Source organism: Kryptolebias marmoratus, unplaced genomic scaffold (assembly GCF_001649575.2).
Source record: "Kryptolebias marmoratus isolate JLee-2015 unplaced genomic scaffold, ASM164957v2 Scaffold256, whole genome shotgun sequence".
Classification (NCBI taxonomy): Eukaryota; Metazoa; Chordata; class Actinopteri; order Cyprinodontiformes; family Rivulidae; genus Kryptolebias; species Kryptolebias marmoratus.
Genome location: NW_023665990.1, coordinates 730 through 5,987, shown reverse-complemented (window position 1 = coordinate 5,987; position 5,258 = coordinate 730). Strand labels below are relative to the sequence as shown.

Here is a 5,258-nt window from a genome sequence, read left to right as displayed (position 1 = left end):
GTTGGCTCCGTTGGTGGGGGAGGATGCTGGTCAGACCTTGCAGGCCCAAACGTATTGTGAGGGTCTGTGTTTGTCCCTGTTTTGGAAAATAGATGCCCATCAATTCCTCATCTCCTCTGTTTCCTTCACCAACTTGTTGATTCACATCTGCCCTGATTACTGTTCTCTCCTCCCTGGGAATAGTTCTATCACTTCATTAAGATCCTTCCAAAATTTCTCTTTCTCTTCTATATCACATTCAAACAACACTGAACATCAGAGGTTCTACTTCTAACTGCGGGTGACAGTGGCTCAGGAGGTAAGGGTTCGTCCTGTAACCGGAGGGTTGCCAGTTCGAGCTCCGTCAGTCTCAGCCTTTGTGTCCTTGGGCCCCAGGGCAGCTGTGGCTACAATGTAGCTTACCACCATGAATTGGTGAATGATTGGGTGAATGATTGTAATGTAAAGCATTTTGGGGTCCTTGGACTAGATAAAGCGCTATACAAGTGCAAGCCATTTACCTTCAGACACATCACCCTATCTGACACTCCTTTCACCTCGACCACATTTCTTGCTAACTCCTCCTTCAGGACCACCTCTACTCCATTTCTCATCCTATGCACACCACAGAAACAGCTTACACCCTGCCCCCTTGCTGCCCTTTCCACTTGGTCTCTTGCACACATAATACATCTACCTTCCTCCTCTGCATCATGTCAGCCAGCTCTCTACCTTTGCCTGTCGTTGTCCCTACGTTTACAGTTGCTATCCTCAGTCCTACACTCTTGAATTTCCTCTTCTCCCCTTGTTCGCTGGCATATTTCCTACTCCGTGGGCTTCGACTAACAGTGATATAATTTCCACCGGCAACGGATTTGTCAACAGAACTGGTGGTGGTCGTTGTTAACCCAGGCCTTGACCTATCTGGTATGGTGACACTTGCATGTTTGTTTGTTTGTTTTTGCAAAAGTATTTTACGATGACCATCTGCCCAAGCTTGGGACTGGCACAAGAGACACAGTGGCTTATGCTCCCTGGTTTCCCAAGAACCTGTTGATTCTTCTTACCTGTGGAGCTGTAGGTATTCCCTGGGTCTGTTGAGAAGGTGTAGGAATCTGTCCACTATTTTGTTTTTACCTACGCCCTGTCGAGACAAACAAAAAACATCATAAACTGAAGATAAATCTCATCCAGAATATGGACATGGTAAAAGTATCAGTGAGTGTATTTCAGTTATCTTGCAACTTAAACTACTTTGGCCTTTTTTACATTAAAAAAAAAGCAGATTTAAATTTTTTTCATGCTTAAAACAGAATGAACATAACCATATGTCAAAAAATCAAATTAGTCACAGAATGATCAATAATTAGTATGGATACTAACCTATACTTGAAAATGCTATACAGCTAAAGCAATTAGAATTATATTTATAACTGGAAATGTATACACAAATCAAATATCTAAAAGTCATTACTAAAGGCAGACACATTAGTATAACTTTACTTATTATTTACAGACAAATATTCTTCCTGGTTCAGCAAAGAAAATATGAAAAAGGGGAAAATACACAGCTTAACTGCAGCATATTTCAACTTTAAGAAGCTACGGCAACTCTACTAGGACAAACCACACTTTGCAACAATTGCTCAACTGACTCTCTTAAAGTGGCAGCAAAAATTATCAAAACAGATTTTTGACATTTGAAAATCAACTCAGAATCTTCCATGTGTGATGCATCCAAAGACTGATTTTACCTCCCACGCAGACATTAATACTTGAAAATACAGCAACAATGTAAGAACTATGCGAATCAACAAAAGTCAATACCTGATAATATTTACACAGAGGGGAAATGACTTAAAAACTTGTACTGGAACCAGCCTACAGGAAAGAATCTCCTGTTCAAGCTTCAACTTCCCAGTTCAGTTCGGATATCTAGATTTTCTTTACAGTTGACAATGTGGCCCCAGTTTTGATGGGAGGTGATCTGTGGGACTCCGACTGAGCCTGTCTTTCCTGGCCAGCTGCAGTAGCCAGTCTGTCAAACAAGTCATATTTGCAAATAGCTTTTCAAACTCAAACATTGTCACATAATGGTGCACGTCAACATTTCAGTGCAAACGCACAAAAAACCTCCTCTGGGATGATGGCACTTTATCTCACTAGTTCCCTTCTGTCCACCCTGTAACTCAGTCCATCGGATCACTTTTTTGATATAAGGTTAATTTTTGGGGGGGAACAAAAATAAATCACAAAACATTACATGAATTTGATATTTTACCTACCTGGTTTCCCACCAAGAGGAGATGCTCTCCTAACAAGAAGTCTTTCAACATGTCCTCCATCACCATCATGTGCTGCAGACACATGTACACAAAACATAAGACAAATAATTCAGAAATATTATATTATATTTTGTCGATGGACAGACTTCAGCTGGACCCATACAGTCTTTGAATGGATCTACACATTTTTAATTTACATATATTTAAGCTTTATGTTTCTACTCTTCTCATAGTTCCCACTCCAGCAAAAACAGGTCATTGAAAAGTAGGGCACCCTCCTTCCACTAATAATTTCTTCTGCTCTTTTTTTAATTTTAGCATCCAACACAAGCAGGCAGAGAAAATGGCAAAATGAAAAAAAAGAGTGAGAAAGACATGAATCTGGGTCACACAGCATCGTCTGTGTTGCCAGAGGATGTCAGAGTGTCATTTCCTATCCTGGGTTCTCTGTGGACATTCTGTGGTTTAGTCACAGAGACATAATGACAAACAGCAAAAGAAACAGGAGTGCATAATAAGGCCCATAATCAAACTGCATCAGCTGCATATGCTTTATCATCCGTTTGTAGGAGCTGTCATTAACAGGATCATCAGACATCAGAATGGTGAAGCATATACAAAACAGAAACTCAAAACAGAAAAAAAATATTGCTTCAAATGTTAAATCAAAGGTGTTGAGTACTACAAGTGAAAGTTGTATTTAAAAGTTTTATTCAAACTTTCGCTTATCCATGGTCAGGTCACGGAGGAAACAGATCCAGTGACACTCTTCAGGTCCTCCCTGGGGATCCCAAGGCATTCCCAGGCCATAGAGAATACATAATCTCTCCTGCAAAGTCTGGGTCTTCCCCGAAGGGCATGCCTGAAAATCCTCCAAAGGGAGGCATCCAGGAGGCACCCTAATCAGATGCCCAAACCATTCCACCCGATTCCTTTTGATGCAAAGGAGCAGCAGCTCTGCTCCAAGCTCCCCCAAATGACTGAGCTCCTCACTTTATCTCTAAGGCTGAACCCAGCCACCCTATGAAGGGAGCTCATTTCAGCCGCTTGTATCCAGAATCTCATTCTTTCAATCATGATCCAAACTTCATGACTATAGATGAGGGTTGGGATGTAGATGGACCAGTAAATCGATTTGTCCTTTTTGTGTAAACTCTTTCTTTACCATGACTGATCAAAGCAACACCCTCATACATGTGGTCAAGGCCCCAATTTGTTGATCCATCCCCTGCTCCATCCTACCAACACTTCTGAACAAGACTCCCAGACACTTGAACTCCTCCACGTTAGGCAAAGAGTTACTGCCAACCTGGACAGAGCCCTTCATCTGTTTCCGGTTGAGAATGGTAGCCTCAGATTTAGAGGAGCTGACTCTCATCTCAGCCGCTTCACTCTCAGCTGTAAACCATCCCAGTGCGCTCTGAATGTCATGGCCTGAAGACGTCAACAGAACCACATCATCTGCAAAAAGCAAAGACAAAACCTTGAGGTTCCCAAACCAGACACACTCCTCTCCATGACTGTGCCTTCAGATCTTGTCAATGAACAACACAAACAGGATCGGAGCTTGTCTTCGTGCCAGGAATGCGGACACAGCTCCCGCTTTATTTATACAGCGATTGGATAGCCCTTTAAAGCAATCCAGGCAACCCATACACCCCCCACAGCAGCACCCCCCACAGAATTCATTGAGGAATACAGTCATAAGCCTTCTCCAGATCTACAAAACACATGCAGACTGGTGAGTAAAACGCCCATGACCCCCTTAGCAACACCTCAAAGATGAAGATCTGGTCCACTATTCAAAGACTGGGACAAAAGCCACACTGCTCTGCCTGGATCTGAGGTTTGACAGTCAGGTGGAGCCTACTTTCCAACACCCTCAAGTAAACTTTCAATGAATATACAAACAACGAATACACAAAGAAGTCCTTCTCAATTTAAAAATAAAACAACAACCAAAGTCAGCTGAGATTTGTTTTCTTTGGATCAACTGTTGCTTTTGCCTTGATGTGATTAAATCAGACTCATGGTCTGAAGAAAAACCTCTCTAGTTTTAGAAGCATTGGGTAAATGTTGTCAGAGATAGCCGATAATGGGAACTACATTGTACCTGGTTATTCTGCGGTGTGTGATTACCTGGGGATTATCATAAAAGAGAACATCTGGAACCTTCATTTTCTGGTTAGCGTTGTAGACGGGAGCCGAGACTTTGCCAATTGTCAACACACCATCTTGTACCATACCTGGAGAAACACAGGGTTCAGGCATCTAAGTGCATTTTGGTTTTAGGAGAGAAAAATGCTTTATAAATAAAATTTGTTTAATATTCAGAAATATTTATGAGTAGCAATAGTGTCATCAATAATCTAAAACTAGTAGCTGCTTACAAGGAGCAAAAACGTTCATTACATTGTGGTAATTCCAATTTTTACAACCACAAAATCCAAAAAAGTTGAGATAGGATGAAAAATGCAGTAAATGGGTTGTTTTCCATTTAGTCAAGCAGGGTTTTATATCACCAATGCTGACACAGGTTTAAGTCTCTTTTTTACTTTTTTGAATTCAATTTTTCCCTTCAGTATGTGAATCAATGTGTGTGAAAAAATGCTGCATGTACACAGTGAAAATAATGTACTGAAGAGCTGCAGTTGTTTTTATAGAAGCGTGTAAATAGGAAGCACACTGTAAGGCACTTGTGAAATCTATAATCCCAATTCCAGACTAGAACTGCAAGCAGTTATGACAGGGGTCCAAGCCTCTGTCATTACCTCTTTGTGGTGCCAAGCTTTGGACAAAGCTTTTACCTGAAATGCAAATGTTCTAAGCTAATAGAAAAACATTATGGCAGAGGGGAAGGCTAGAAAATCCAATTTAACATAATTACCAGTGTTACCAGTAAATTTCAAAAACTTATTAAAAGTCAAGAGTTCAGAAAAGACTCTCTCTTGGTATGGTACAAACTTAAATTTTCTCATTCTCATGGGTACACAA

General features: G+C 41.0%; 1 long non-coding RNA gene across 1 annotated transcript; it reads right to left on the bottom strand.

The window, feature by feature from the left end:
- Positions 1-989: 989 nt before the first annotated feature.
- On the bottom strand, positions 990-4,510 carry LOC108229723. The gene is made up of 3 exons (XR_001808323.3): positions 4,404-4,510; positions 2,265-2,336; positions 990-1,123 (listed from the first exon to the last, which is right to left on the bottom strand). It is a non-coding gene; the product is annotated as an uncharacterized LOC108229723 (long non-coding RNA).
- Positions 4,511-5,258: the final 748 nt, after the last annotated feature.